Source organism: Triturus cristatus, chromosome 12 (assembly GCF_964204655.1).
Source record: "Triturus cristatus chromosome 12, aTriCri1.1, whole genome shotgun sequence".
NCBI lineage: Eukaryota > Metazoa > Chordata > Amphibia > Caudata > Salamandridae > Triturus > Triturus cristatus.
The window spans coordinates 436,670,257-436,686,852 of NC_140595.1; the positions used below are offsets into that span (position 1 = coordinate 436,670,257).

General features: G+C 45.7%; 1 protein-coding gene across 2 annotated transcripts in view; it reads right to left on the bottom strand.

Annotated features, from left to right (window-relative positions):
* Positions 1-16,596, bottom strand: part of VSTM2B (V-set and transmembrane domain containing 2B) — a 185,884-nt gene that overhangs the window by 160,769 nt on the left and 8,519 nt on the right. The gene's annotated exons all lie outside the window — the stretch shown is intronic.

The window sequence follows — 16,596 nt, forward strand, 5'->3', positions numbered from 1 at the left end:
GTCTCATGTCTCACTCCTTACGCGTGAGAGTCACATTCAAAGGGTGGGCTAAACTCTCACAGCAGCCTAAACGTATCGCCTGGTGTGAACGGCTTGAGCCTACCCTCTAAGTGGGGCTCTGTTCAGAGCCTGGGAGCTGGGGAGGATCAGGAACAGATCCCATCACAGGGGGAGCCCTTTAAGTTGAAAGGAGGAGCAGCTTTGGCTATATCAAGTGCTCCTCTGCTACTTGTGTAAGCCATAGGTCAACTTTAGCGTGGTTTTATTAGTGTGTTATGCTAGATCCATTTTAATTCTTTGTATTATTTCTCTGATTCCACTTCCTGTGATGTCAATAATGTCCAAAGTTAAGTGGCATCATTCGTGTGATGATTAGATGTCACTCCTGAGAATTGTCAAGCGCTCTGAGGGCCAAACATTGTGATGGTGCTGTTTATACATTTGGGTGGGTTTGCAGGATTGCGTATCAAACTAAAGGAGGTTGGTCGTGTTATTAATACACTCCAGCTTCAATCGCTCATCCAGAGGGCAGTGCGGACTGAAATCTGGAGCTATGACAATGACCAACTAGCAGCTACATTACCACGGGTTGTTACCAGATTTGCTGGAAGAGTGAGTAATAACCTACAGTGACACCATTTTGGAAGGTCATGTTTTTTCCCCAGCAGACCTATCACCTTTTCTAAGCCTCTGCGCGTTTGATGAAGTCTGCAGCGCCTCCCGAAGCAGCAAAAATGCATCGTCCACAAGCATCATTATTGCTAAACTCGAATCGTAACTATGCATGAAAGGAAAAACTCTGCTGTAAGATTACCCCATATTTTCACATCCAACTAGATTGCCAGATAATTCTGAGTGAAGCCGACAGTGACCCACTCGGGTGAAAGGCGCCTCAGTGCTTTTCTAGGGTTTGCCATTTTAAAGGTTTCCTTCAGATTTGTGGATTGCCCAAGATAGAAATGTAGGGAAACATTTGTGTTACTCCCATTCCTCAATAAGCATTTACAGTAGAAAATATTCCAGTTAGAAAACGCGTTAACAATGATTTCCTAAATATTTCTGGGGCGTTCAATAAAATCAGAAAACAGAGGGCTTGATTACTAGTTTAGGTGTTATTTATTTCACCTGATAAATAACGATACTATGAGGTACATTATTTATTGGGTGCAAAAAAAAACACCTATTACAAGTTTGTGGGGAATAACATGCAGATTTGGGTGTTTAGTGCATCAAAATAAGCATGGTACCATGAATACCTTATGACACTCCCATGTCAAATTTCTGCAGGTTTGACCAGCTGAAGTTTAACTAAAGTTGAGGTATTTAATGCAGCTAATATTTATGAGATGCGCTAACTAGAGCCAAACTCGTAATTGTGACCCATGCACAAAGATTGTAATTAACCACCCCACTCGTAATAGAGCTTCAAGAGTCTCTTGCAATCAGGTGGGAGAGGTAGACAAGTAGTGGCCTTAGGCAAGCAAGGAAAATGGGTCCACTAGCCCCTTGTTCAGCAGTAAAATACAGCCCAAATTGGGGTAGAGTGCACCCTTCACCCTCCTGGGCATCAGTGCCACTACACTTGCTGCCCTGTTGATATCTACGGCCCTGCATCCATGGAGTCCAACCTGAAGGTCCATAGCGGTTTGAGATAAATGTGTGGTCCCTGTTCACAGAAGCTTTTCTGTGCGTATGTGTGACTTTCGCCTGACTTTCCAGGATTAAGACAAGCCTACTCATTGTATACAGCATTGTGAATTGTGCCAGATGTGGCTGGGATCTCCCAATGCGGCCTGCACATCACCACCGTGAATGATGCATCCCTTAAGCAACACACAGAAGCCATAAAGGTTTTTCCAAGGAGCGTTGGCCTACTTTTATTTCAATACGGTACAGTTAATCACCACCATAGGAAACGCCTGTTCCTGATCGATCTCAGATTGTTACCAGTGTAGTGAGCAAAAGGGCCTCACAGTTGACGTGGAGAAATTTAGCATCCTAGTAATCAGGAGAAAAAAATCCCTGATACAACCAGCGTATAGAGAATTCACCTTGTGGAGCAGGCTAGCACGTAAGACTACTTGGGATTCAGGAGAGCAACTCAGAAGAGTCGATGAATCACAATGCAAATGTGGTGACGAAATGACACAGCAAGCCAGAGGCAAAGTGTAATTCACCGTATGTAAAGGCCATGGGGGCACTGAAAGTAATTACTTTTATAGCCACCGTAGCGGGCTATACTGGCCATCAAAGGCCAGCCACAGCGTTAAAGGTCTGAGCCGAAGGCAAGGTCCTTTAACAAGGGAACGGGTCTTTAATGACCGGTATAGCCCAGCTACTGTGGGCTATAAGGCTATTAAAACATTCTGAAACTAGAGGGCAGGATGTTCTAAAAAATAAAACAAAAGCCTCCGGGAACCGGAAGGGATTTAAATCCCCTCGGGCTCCATGAGGCCTTTGTTCACAGCAACAGCTGTGAACGACAAACATTGGAATGTTTGAGGTCCGGACTTTTACCAGCCATTACAAATCTGGAGTTCTCCATTGTCCTTAATGGAGCTACCATTATTCCAATGTTCTAATTGTGTATAGACTTAGGATGTATGAGAATGCTTGAAGATACTGGGTGAGATACAGAATGTTTGCAGTGCCAACACAGCCCATGTGGTAAGTGAAGGCCAGCAACTTTGGAAAGCTGGTCATAACACCATTGCTCTAGAGGTTGAAAACTCCAAACCAGACCACAAATCTACCCTAGCAAGCACATACTCCATACCCTGAGTAGCCTGGAGGGATATTATTGCACAGTTCCATGGCCAAGGTATGCTACGAACAACCCATCAGTAGTTGGATTAGAAGCCTTGACGCATGTCAGTCACCCCTGACTGTAATCAAAACCAGCAAAACAACCTTGCATCAGGGGAGAGGTGAGCAGGGTAAAACACATGAAAGCAAATACCATGCAATTAAATGAAGCAGGAGCTCTTGAACCAGTGTAGAACTCCAGGAAATGAGTCAGTAGATTAAATTCAACACTAAGCTGGGATACAGTCAACTACGAGTGGCAGTATTTAAAACAACACAGCGCCCTACCCCGAAAAAAGTGAAGTGGCAGCTGCAATAAGGTTTCACCAGAGACATACAACATGTTCCGCTACCTATAGGTGAATGCTTGAGATGGAAATATCTTGAACACCGCCTTCTGGGAAGTGGAGCGAGGGATCGAGATCCCTACTACATTTTGTTCTGTTCAGTACACGAATACCTCAACACAACAGCCACATGTATGATAAAACTGCTTTGCACATGACTTCGGCACCCAGCAAAGAAAAGACACAACTGAAATAGTTCAGTCAAGACATACCCTGTAACACTAACCCTGCCTGTGGCTTCAGAAAAGGCACAAATGATATAAACACCATCGAGAAGGCCTCAGAAAAGAGCAACACTGTATTTGTACCAATCTCACCTGAAAACCACCGAAAGGACTAATATTATTAACATATATAATGCATGGGGGTCTGCAATGCTTCCGTATAAAAGTCTCTAATTTCCTTATTCCAGGTGACTTGTGGTGTCTCTAGTAACCTCAAATAAAGAAATGATTTAGCCTCTCAACTGTAATAACTTATTACAGTTGTGTTCTGAAGTGACAATGGCTGCTGCCGAAGCCAGCAGCCAACTGGAAAGGCAGGACAAGTTGCAGAATTAAAACTCCTGTTTAAACTGCAAAAATGAAAACTGTAGTGCTCTGTTTTTCTGGTGAGCAGTGATCAGCAGAATGGAGACATTTATGGCAACACATTTATTTTGTGCATGCCATAGGCAATTCTAGAAAAGACAGACTGGCTCTGCCTGTTTCTACACATTCTGCACTACAGCATTTTTAATCTGACTTGCATTAAATTCATCCTAATATCTATCTGCTTTTTGTTGTGTTTAATTTTGCAAAAACCAAAGGGGATGATGGACGGAGTGTTGAACGTTGCAAGCACTCACCCCCAGTCAACTGATCTCGGTTTAATCCATCATCATTCTTTAGCTCACTCCACCACCCCAGTTCAGACATGGCCATATGCAAATCAGTCTGACCCTGTGCCTTATGGGAACAGTCCAGCCCGAACTGCCAAGCTATGTCTTCCCTGGACCGGAAACAAGCATCCTGGGACCGGTTTCGGGTTCATAACCCACATCAGCCGGGCTATCTTGAATCCAGTGGCAAAGAGTTTAATTTTGCACCACATTTTTTACTTTTATTCTTTATATTTACAAACATTTTGCCTCTTTCATGTGAAAGAGCTGCACATCTAGGATTTACGCGGTTTGTGGGAAGTGTAATGGAGTGACCATGTATTATAATGAATAAAGTCTCCACTGCTATACATTATAAGAATTTTGCAAATCATCTCGAAGTGCTAGGACCTTATTCAGGAACTTGAGTATCAATTGTTATCATCTCGTTTCACAGGATAACCATTCGATTGCTGACCCACCTGGTAATACCTGACCTATCCTCCCACGTCATTCACGCCCTTGCAGCCCACTCGGTCCTGTCTTCGACTTTATCCATCTTACTTCTGTGTATAACACATCCATAAACTGCAATCCCCACCACATGCCGTTAATTTGTAATTACAGCTCCTGATCAATTTCTAACATAGGAATCCCCGCTGCTTTCTCCAAAGCTACATTCGTCCCCGCTGCAGCCTCCACATGCCACATACCATCACCATTTTGTAATTAGACTTAATTTTCCTGAATTTTTTAATGCTTAAAAGAAGGCGATTTATGTGACTTTCACACACCCCTAAAGAAATTGTCACCTTTGAAGCTGCCCTCACCCTACTTTTCAGGCTCATTGTAGAATCTCGCTCTGTTGCCTTGCAGCCTGGTTTGTGCTATACAAATATTAGACACGCTTAGGTAGGATGATAGACTGCAAGTACTGCGTAATCCAGACATTTTAGCCACAAATGCAGTAAAAGAACAGGTTTTTTTTAAATGATGGCTGGCTTCCATCTTTTTTTATACAGTTACATATACTGTGCATTAGACATATCAGGGCCTTTGCAGTGTGCAAACACTGTTATTACAGTCATCAAACCGTGAATATGTTTGGGATACAATCAGTCGGGATTGACGTCCACATTATGATTGTTTTTTATATTATTTTAATTATTTTGTGAAGTTCAGCTGTTAGCCATGAAGATGTCTATGTGCTGTGTGTGGACAAACTTTAAAAACATGTTTGCTCTTCAAGTTTTGTGACATCACCAGGTGGGGTTGAGGAAACGTGCCTCAGACAAGTGACTCGCAGGCAGCCCCACGAATAGGTGTGGGCGTACTGCAGCTATCTGCTTGCTGAACACAGGCGGGGGATATATGTGAAGATGGGAATTGATCTCTTTTGGAATTCAGAGCATGCTGAGGAAATGGCCCCAGTGTGCAATCTCCATTTCAAGGGGCTTCCTGTATTTTTGTAAACTCTGATGTTTTCCACCAGCTGCTCTGGTGGGACTGTCAACATGGTTTACATAGGAATGGTACAATTTAAGAGGCATCCTACTTTTTTTGTTTTCTGATTTAATTCTGTTGTAATCATGTCACCTTTACTTGAAGTTGTTTGTGCCAGGGTCTTTTCTTTCTTATATTTGGAAACATCTGGCAAGATTCAAGCTGAAATCACTTTTAATGGTTTGGCACTGTTCTTGTCTAATCTGATCATGCTAATTAATAAAGATGAAGCTCCAGCCACTTTAGCAGTTGGTGTCCCCGTCATTGTTCCACCTTTTCTGAAGTTTCCCCTGTAAGTATTACTTTTCGGCATCTGTTTGAGGTTTCCTTTGCCGTACGAAAGGCCCAAACTTCTGACTGGTGCCCCACAGACTCATGCCGGAGGCCGCTTTACTGAAGCGTTGTGCAGTTTCACCCTTGCTGCAAATCTACCGTGGAGCATCAAAACTGGAATATTGTGCCAATCATTGGCTTAATTCCTTTCTGTGATCCTTGTAACCTGCCAGGCATGGGCAAGTTCTGGCACAAGATCACCCCAAACTGTGGTCAGAGCTTTCAGTCCACTCACATGTTTTTTTACTTCTATATTTCTTTCAAAGGCCCTTTTAGCCTAATACAAGTGACTAGACCTTGGGTGTTTGTCTTTCTTCCCTTTATTTATTTATTTTTGAAATTTGTACAGCACATAGCTGCCCCAGTGACGGGGCGTCCCAGCGCTACCTAAACAAGAGCCAATGATTTCTAATAATTTTTAATAATGGTAGGTTTGCATAAGTCCTCACACACCCCAACACTAATAGTAATAGTAAATATTAGTTTATTAGTCAATAAGAACCATAAACATTTCAAATACACAGTTGACGACACAATAATAAATACAAAATAGGAGAAGAATAATCAATCATATGCAATCAACGTGCATGGGCGCAATTTGGCTAGTTCTAATGTTACCAGCATGTGCAAAATAATGTGTGAAGTGCAACCGTGGAGATCTTTTTTCTTATTTGGTCAGTAGCCAGAAAGCAAAGCCAAATAGCCCTAATTCTGTCTAGCATCCCATAGCAACCTGAGCTAATACAGAAATGGCAGAGGCCTATGCAAAGTGCAAAATTACACAGAAAGTACAGAAATGACAATATTTTAAATGTGAAGCTGACAGGAGCATATGCGGTGTGCAAAATTGCACAAAACGTGCAACAATGCAAACATTTGATCAAACGAACAATTGGGTAAAGTCAGGCTGATATCCAACCTGGGGGGCTGGAAACCAGCAAGTTTGCATTGTCCCTAGCAGCCCGCCAAAATGTAAGTGGATTTCAAGGGTTCTTATCAGGGGCCTTCTTCACCATCCATCTTGACCCCCGCCTGAATCTGAGGATCTGCTTTGGCAAGGGATTTAAAGATGTCCACGGACTGTACCAATTGAATGTTAAGCATTGTATTCCTTGGATCTAGTGACTCAATTAGAGCTGATCTACAGGACCTAACCCCTAATGCATTAAATCATTTTTTTCAACATGCTTCTTCGCTGTTGGTCCAGAGCAGGGCAGATACAGATGACATGCTGCAGTGTTTCACCTGCCTGATGGCATAAACAGCATTTCTGATCCCCCCTTTGACCTTCTTCCCTCCCCTTTGTTAAAAAGTCTAGGGTTGGAATGTCACCAAATCTCAATGACAGTAATTTCTGTTTAATCTTCAGGGGGTTGTTGGCTTCCAGGAGGGGAGGCACTCTTCGGGCATCGTAAGATTTCAGTGCCAGTTACCTATGCGACCGCTTGGCCTCTTTGTCTTTATCGTCCAGCCAACTTTACAGTTTAATGGATGTATTTACTGCTCTTCTGAAAGCTTGGCCAATTGTATTAAGGTTCCATAGCTCACCCAACTCGAGCTTTTCAATGCTTTTTTCTAGGTAGTTTTTGTATTCACCATTCCACCTTTGAAGGTTGATTTCAGACCAGACTAGATTAGCCAGTGAACCCTCCGCGGCTGACCGCAGTTTGTGGCAGCATTTAACACATGCTGCAGCCCTGGCAAGTGACTGCTTTATCAGTGAAAACTCCAGCCTGACTTGGGCAGGCAATGCAGATCTCGATAGCCAGAAGATTTGTTTAAGAGTTCTTGTTACAATTTTGTCAAGGAGACTGGCTTCTGCGCCTATCATTATTTCCGTTCCATATGAGAGGACAGGTAACAGTTTAGCCCTCATTTCTGCAGCCAATGGTTGGAGATTGTGCCCCGGGATAGATTTTGCTAGCTTTGTAAAAGCATAGTCGAGAACCTGCACTTTTCCCTTAATCGCCTCTCTTTGGGGTGCAAACGTAGTTCTTGCATCTATCTTGACACCTAAATACACATTTGCAGGGATTTCACCAATTATGTCCCCGCTAAGGTAACATTTACATTTGGTTTAAAACACAGCAATTTGAGTGAGATGACTTTCATCTTTTTGCAATTTATTTCCATTTCATTGTCCTCTGCATATGATCCAAGTCAGTTGAGTAATCTCTGTAGACCTATTCTGGTGTTATTAAACAGTAGCAGATCATCTGTATACAAGATATTTGGCAGTAGCTGGCTGGCCACCAAGGCTCAGGGCATTAGACACCTGGCCATCTAATTCATAGGAGAGGTCTGCAATATATAAGTTAAAGAGAAGGGGTACTAGAACGCAACCTTGTTTTAGTCTGGTTGATGTTTTCACTTCCATTGAGAGATGGGTACCATCCCTGATCTTAACCCTAACCCATTTGTCTGAATAGAGCAGCCTGATGGCCCTCAAGAGGTTGGGCTGGATTCCCCGCTGCTGGAGTTGTGCCCATAACCTGCCATGCAGGACACCGTTGAATGCTTTCTTGAAGTCAACGAAGCACGTATAAAAGGGGGTCTTTGCTCTGCTGAGGATCAGCCCCACTGCTAAAATATTTGTTAAGGTGCCTTGGCTCTTTGTACACCTGCTTTGCTTGGATGGGAGACTGGTAGTGTCTGATGCCCCTGCTTCCAGGTCATGCAGTAGTAGTGTAGAGAAATACTTAGGTCTTCGTCCAAAAGCATGATTAAGAGGTAGTTGCTTAGGGGTCTTATCAGGATGGCGGTCGGAAAATCACTCCGACTGCCATGGTAAGGGGAAAACACTGCCCGCTAGGACTGCGGCTTAACCACCGGTCCAATTAGTATGCTCCTCAGTCGAAATCCGACCGCGGCGGTACGATCGCGGTATTTAACATTACGGCGGTTGCTGCTGCCAGCAGCACCGCTGCGATGTCCAAAAAAGCATGTCCTGCATATCCCTGCACTGTGTGGCAGGCACTGCACAGTGCCTGCTACCTGGCACAGGGACATGTACCCCCCCCCCCCAGTGCACCCACACCTCCCCAAACACATTGGGGGCTCGCAATGGGCCCCCGGAGAGATTCTCTGCATGCCTTTCCATGGCGGTTCCACCGCCGCGGAAAGGCTGGCTACCGCCTGCATCATAATCATGCTAGCGGAGCCTGGCCCTGCACCGGCCCCATTTTAGCGGTTCAGCTCCGCCGCGGTCGCCACCGTCATGCTAATGGGACCGGTGGTTTTCTGGGTTGCGATTGCGGGCGGATAACCGCCGCCGGGCATTCGACCGCCATCCTCATAGACCCCTTAGTGAGGATGCTTGGTGAAGATGCGGTAAATGATCGAACCTTTCCAACTTCCGGGGTAGCTCCTTTGGCCAAAATAGAGTTAAACATTGCGACCAGAAAGATGGCCCATCTGTTTAATAAGCAACTGTGGTATTCCATTTGGACCAGGGTTTTATTGATCTTGGTTATCTCTGCAGCTGTATATGCCGGATATGCCAAGGGGTCGGTGGCCTGGTTGTCCGTTGGCTCTTCTCAGGTGAACGGACCGTGGCATGACTATACTTTTATGGTGCCTGAGTTGAGCTCCCTTATTCGCTCCACTGGCAGGATTTTTTTTTGTCAGATCCCCTGCAAGTGCCTTCCATACTGACATACATCTGGAGCCCTCTGCAGCCATGTTCTCAAGGATGACCACTGCTTCCTCTGCCTTATCCTTGAACGAGCTTATGTTCCAATTCAGGCGGTTCAGGTTTTGAGTTTCAGTGACTCCCAGTAGAGCTGTTGCAACCATGTGCTTATGCAAAGAGGTTCCTACTAGGATTACCTGCAGATGATGATCACTCTACTGGTAGTGAGGTATTCTAAAACCCCGCACTTGGTTGTATAATGGAAGGTTCACCAACGTGTAGACTAAAAAAAGAAGACCTACTTGTCCGATGCTCTGGTCCATGCTGTAGGGGTATCACCTGGCTTGCGGCCATTCACAGCAGACAGGCCAGTTAGCTCACACACCTTGTCTGTTTTTTCTCCAGTCTTGTCCTGTCAATTATAATGTGCCATACTCTGGACTGGAAGGGGCCCAACTACCTCTGCCTGCTCCCCATTTGGATAGTGAAACAGATTGAGATTAAAATCTCCTGGGACTAGTCAGCAGGTGGATAAAACATTTTTTTAGATGAAGTATGTGTGCAGCAAGTTTGTCTGCAGTTGCAGTCTTCCTCTTGGGGGGACACATTTATGAGGACAAGAGATTCATGTGGATACTTGGCCCACCCATCCATACACAGGACCAAGAGGCCTGGTTCGTCTGCATTGAGTTCTGTGATCTCTGCAGACAGGTCGGTGTTAATGTAAATCGACAGGCCGCATTTTGCCCTTCCAAAGGTAGCTGCTTTTCTTGGCCGGCTTTCTGAATTCTACATATCCAATGAGTGGGGTACTGGCTTGGGCCCAGGTCTCCTGAATCATTATGATATCAAATATACCTAGGTAGTCTACGATGGTAGGGTCTTCAATTTTTGTCTGTAGACCCCCTATGTTCCAGGAGAAAATAGGTCGTCCCAGTCAGAGACGATCAGCTGGGCTGCTGTTCAATCTTTGCAGGTTGCTGCTTGGGATAGAGCTGTGGGCAACCACCTCCGGCTGTTTTGGGAGTTGTGCTTTGATGTGATTCTTAAGTGCACACCCCAACAGGAGAAACATCAACTCTGATCCAACCTGCTAATTTGACACAGCTCGAGTGGGACACATTTAAGGTCTCAACGAGGGCTCTGTTTGTGGGTTCAGTTCACACCCCTCATTGTAAAAGGGCCTCTGTGTCTCTGGAATTACAATTCAGAACATACATTCTTGTCTAAACAGGAAAGTTAAATCAGTTATCGAAAACGATTGGAGATTGCTAGGTCACTTATTATTAAAATAAAACGCGCCCCCCAAAAAATCTTATCTAACTGAGGAAGTCACAGTCCATAGTTTTAGAAATAAAAGTACATCTGTTTCATTTTCCAGTGCCGTTCTACAAAAACATTTTGTGCGCGCACTACTACAAAGAATGTCGCAGTTTGGAAGTATTTTCAAGTTATGCAATACAGTGTTTATTTACATAATCCTTAATAAATACAGGATATGATTAATGTATATTGGTTATAATTAGTTACATAGTTGTGTGCCTGTACATTTATAGGCTGGTGTGGAATACATATCTACCACACAAGTTCAGGGGTCATAATTCCTTTGTGTCTATTGCTGAGTATTTAATGAACTAAAGGTGTGTAAAGGTGTCCAGAAGGAGACCACATATGGGATTTTAAACTGGCCTGTCATTGGTGTTTTAATAGACAGAGGAGTAATCCGTGTTTTGAGAGGCTAAACAGAGGACATTTCATAGTGTTGGAATAAATTCGAAGTGGTGTCTATCACACCTGTGGCTTACATCCTATCGTATAAGGGACTCGATAGTATGTGTTCTGTTCCCAACACCTTTTTTAGGGCAAACAATGGTGATCAGCTGCAATGGAGTCGCCTTTATGTAAATACTGGACAACCATTTCACTTGGAGGCCCTGATGAAGATGTTCTTGTTGTTACCTATTGGTCTTCAAAATTTTGATTAATTTTGTCTGGTGGGTACTTTTTTTTCCAGTGGGCATTGCCCTATAGGTTGCTGATGTTCCTGATAAAGTTGTACATTGTTGTGTATTGGTGACCTGTGCCGTATAGATCACCAGTTAGCTAGTTCTGGGTTAGCTTAAGCAGAAGGGACCCTAAGGCGTCCCTCTATTGATCACCCTATATTTGCCCCTCTCTTGGTCACCACTGAGTCACTCCTCCATAGATCGCCTTTCTACCCCTCTCTCTAGCCGCTCCTCCATCGTTCACTACAAAGTTCTTCCTTCAGAGGGCACCACTGAGCCTCTTCTAGGTATGTGGCCTCAGTCTCTGCTCCCCATGTCATCACAAATGCCCTCCTCCCAGATCATCACCCAGTTCCCCCTCCATGTTAGATGATGTGACTTACTAAAAGAGGTAGAGAGGTGTTGTGCTCACTAGCCCAGCCATGTATGCAAGCCCTGTCCTTCTGAGGAGGATTCTCTAGTGGTACACTATTTTCAATGTTGACAGACTGTCCAACACAGGGGTATTGCTGGGAACATGTTACCTGATTTCTCGTGTCGGATCATGCTAGCGTCTGTGGGATGCTTCCTAAGTAGACCTGAGTGGGGTGCATGAATGTTGCAGTGAAGGAATGGAAGCAATAATCCAAATTTGAACATTTGTGACAAGTCCATGCCGTAGAAGCGTACTTTTCTAAATATCTTCTCTTTGTCTTTTAAAACAGTTCTCCACAAATGGGTGGTTGAGTTTTAGACCGTTGCTTTGGAATTTGGAGTCGAGTGCTTGTGTTTATCACTCTATTTTACTAGGTGAGGGGTAGGCTATGGGCTAACTTCTGGGTCAGAGAAACCTTCTGCCTTTGGTAATGTGGCAGAGCAGCCCTGACCCTGTGCTAGTCGCACACAGTGCTTTTGTTGCCTCCACAGAGGCCTCCACAGTTCTGTGGAGACCACAGAGATGAACTCTGACCTCCAGCATGGATGGGGTTCATACCACCAGTGCTGTCTTTGTGGCCACTCATGATGTGTTGCGCTCATGTGGGCAGAATGGGAGAATACGAGCACCCCCGTCTCAGCGTGGGCCTTGTGGCAGCCTTATATCAGTCCACAACAATCACCTCTAGGATGTCCTATCACAACGGAGCTCGGAACAAAAGCCCAGGCCGCTTTGTTCTGTTGCTTCCACCGTTACTATCAACATGGCTTCAGCTCATAATTAGACAGATGCAGAGCGCCCCCTTGCTGTTGCCTGTACACATAAACACTCACAGTAAACATATGTGCACTAATGTTTATGTTGATCACAAAATGATGGACCCCGCTGCATTTGCCATGAGGGCCCCTGACTCTCGCATATCCCACAGATAATCATTAATCTTGTCCTGGGTGTGGCCCAGTGCTTAATTTGAGCAGGGGCTTTCCGGTGCTAAGCACTGGCACTTAATTGGTTTCTGGTGCTTGGCACCTGCACCTAATTGTCAACAACCATACCTAGAACAGTCCACCACATGGTGGCACTGCTCATCTAATTTAGAGATGAGCAGAAAAACGGTTGTTTAGGAATATAATATACAATAAAATTGCAAATACCTGCCTCCCCAGCCATTCCTTTAGCTGTGGGGACCTGGAATAATCTGAACTGTCACATTAACGTGAGAGAGATGGTTAATAGTTGTTTTGGCAGCGATGACTGGGGCGATGGGTGGTGCAAGCTGCAGTGGCCTCCTGGTCAGAGCCCTGGCACTTAATATTTTACAAATTAAGCACTGGTGTGGCCCCTGTGAAAGATTAGGCGCCCCTGAAGGTATGGGGCCCCATGGGTCACGGAGGCTTTTGCTACGACCCTGCTTTGATCTGCTCCTGGCTGCCACGCTCTGCGGTGATAGCTGCGTATGAGGAATGAGACACGTAGATGACGTCAGCAGGTGTGTGTACACCTCAACGAAAGAGCGGCTTTTCATTTCATCTGCTCTGCTTTTGTCTGTGATGAATATGTAGGGTGCTTTCCTCTATTGATCGGTTTTTGATATTTTTCATTTTTACTTTGCTGTTAAAGGCACTTTTCCATCGCGAGTGAATGTATTTTATTGACGGGTAACCAATTATGTCATCTTTCTTGTTCTAGAAAAATACTTCTTCACTGCGGCGTTCGCGTGGGTTTATTTTATTATTTATGTACCGTTTTAGTGAAAACATGTTGCCACAGGGCTGTGCATAGAGGCTGCGCGTAGGTCTGACGTCATCGAAGGTGTCTGCAGGGTTTGAAAGTGTTCAGGCCTACAAGCAAGAATGTGCAGTCGTTTAATGCCGTTCACCAATAAGCTGCAGTGATTATATTCCGTGTTATAACCACAATACGGGCCGGTTCTATAAAAGACTCGATCCTTTGATAATAACATTACCTTCCCGCGGTCTGTAAAGATGTGCGTATGTGATTCTTTCTTCAGAGATTTAAACCCTTGTGGTCAGGTTCTTGACAGATACCTTTGTTTAGTTGGTGTACACATGAAAAAAAACCACCGTGGCATGAGCCATACACGTGTGCTTCCATATATATATATTTGCATTACTTATGTGGAGCCGGCAGCATGACTCTCCAGGCTTCGCCTCTCCAGTCATGGCGCAGCACACAATCAGAAAGGGTCATAGACAGCATATTGCACTCAGTATATCCGCAGATGTAAAATATATGTACGTGGGGAGGGGCGCAAATACATCCACCCATTCTCTTCTAAGAAACATCCGTCGAGCACGTTCAGTTTGAGTCGGAATGTTCCGCAGAGAGAGCCATAAAAATCCTGCGTTTTCTCTCCTGGCCAGAAACCTACCTCCGCCCATTAATTTGCCTATCCTGACAAGGAACCCGGCCCGGCTCCCGCTGCAGCGCCGTGAATTAGTGCGAGATATTAACCAGGGCCGTAAATCCCCGGATGCTGGCGGGATTTCTATGCGCGGGCGGGATTTATATTAGGTCAAGCCACAAATGGAATTCAAAAGCGACCAATCGTGAATTGCTTTAATAGACAGAGGAGTGTTCCTTGTTCACACAATCATGCGAACCATGTTTGTTCCCTACGGCGGGGGTGAGCGGGGGCTGCCTCCCCGTGAAATAAGGCCCAGGAGGACTCGGGGTGAAGAGCTGGCTAGCTGTGGCGCTCGCTATTGTCTTCACCGGCTCCTTCTCCTCGTTCTACTCCTTGCTTTAAACCACATATTCCACATATTCTTTTAAACACGTTCAGTCTGTTTAAAGCAGCTGTGACAACACCGAGGCAGCGCCGTTTCTCGTTATAAACAGCACCCCTGGCACTGTGTGTGTGTGTGGGTGGGGGGGGGGCAGCACCGTCTTGTTATTTATTTGTCATGTGAATGGGAAACATAAACCACAAGAAAACGATTTGGTTGCTAGCACCCACAGCTAAGATATTTCACTGCAAAACATACAGCGCCTAGATCTGCCTTTCTGCCACCTGCACCTGTCGATGCGTTCATGTCTCCAGATAGGACCGATAGCGTGACGTAAAATGACGCCCCCCCCCCTTATCAGACGATCAAGCAGTGCCCTTTAGCTTTCCGTAGCGCACATATATGCATTGAGCTAAATGGGACCGCTCTGGAGGGTTGAGGGGGGCTCTGAAGGGTTGCGGTCATTGCCCTGAGATGGTGGATCCGTTGCACCGCAGATGCCTGCGTCAACCCTCTGGGATTCATCTATTTATTTAACCACCTAACTTTCCCTGCCACCCACCCATCCGCCCAAAACATATATAATATACCCATCCGATCATTCTGTCCCTACTCCGACACAGCACAACCCCCCCTGCTTCTCCCACACAAAAAAACCTTTAAAACATCGTTGCCTCCGCTGTTTTAGTAGGCACTACTCCAGCAATGAGCAGTCAATGGGTCATGGATCCCAGTGCAAGAGAGAAAATGCCCCCACCTCCCGCGTCTGTTTGAATTATAAAACAGAGCAATAACCAGGATATGCTGGGCCCCGGTGCCACTGCACCCGCTGCACTGACGGGAGCCGCGCCGCTGCTCCAGGCGCACCTAAATGTTGTTTTTTACTTCCGGTGCCCCTCAGGAGGAACTGGCATAGGCGTCTGCATGCGTGGCCTATGCTGTATTTATCCATCAGTTTATCCATCACCCGTCTATCCAACAACAGCCCCGCCCCCCCCCCCCCCCCCCCCCTCCAGCTTCCCGGCTGCTGCAGTGGCAGATTATATCGTGACAGATGGCTCAGAGGCCATGTTCAACCCGCCAAAATGAGGATATGACCCTAACGTGGAACCGCAGAGGGGAGCTTTTACTTACTGTGTATGATACCGGACAAGCCTAATGCAAAGAGAACTTAAACCACATATGTGAGTCAGTCAGTCAGTGTGGATGAGGGCAGGAGATCATTCTTGATCCCTCGGAGCTCTCTCTTGAGGACACAGGGGACTCATTGCCGCTCCTGTCCCGGATGAAGCTGTCCTACAGAAAGTGGTCTTGGGGGCATCCACGGGCTTGCAGGCACCTGCTGTGAGGTTCGAAGGCAAAAGGGCGGGAAAATCGGTGAGATCCAGGCCTCAACGGAGATCATGTGTACGTCAGGCTGTCTCTATGGGTGCTGTGAAGTGACCGTGATACTAACTGTATACTGACTGAGGCATGGAGCAGCGGTCTCCGTGTGTTCCACTTCCACACCACAGATCAGTGTTGTTCGGGTTTCGTTAGCCCGTTTCCCACACAAGTATGCGGCTCTGCGCATCTCCTGCTCGGCGGCGGCCCCCGTACATAAAGAATGTTCCTAGCACGGGCTCGGGGAGCTGTATTTTTCAAGTCGCTGCACGTAGCGAGAGAAACAAGGCTCCTACACAAATTTTTACAGTGAGAATTCCCTCTACAAGTGAATGAAGCTCTGTGGCGGCTGTACTCGAGCGACCCCTCGAGGCTGGCCTGATACCCCTCTCTCCTCGTATATATTCCCTCGAATTGTAGGTTTCTTGAGGTCCTTACACCTCGTATTAGAAATATGCGTAAAATGCGTGGAGCTGCGCCACGCCTATTTTTGGATGTTGACCCTCAGATGCCCTCTGAAAGGTAAGGCCCTGTAGTGGTCTCTCAGACAAGAGCCCTGTCCTG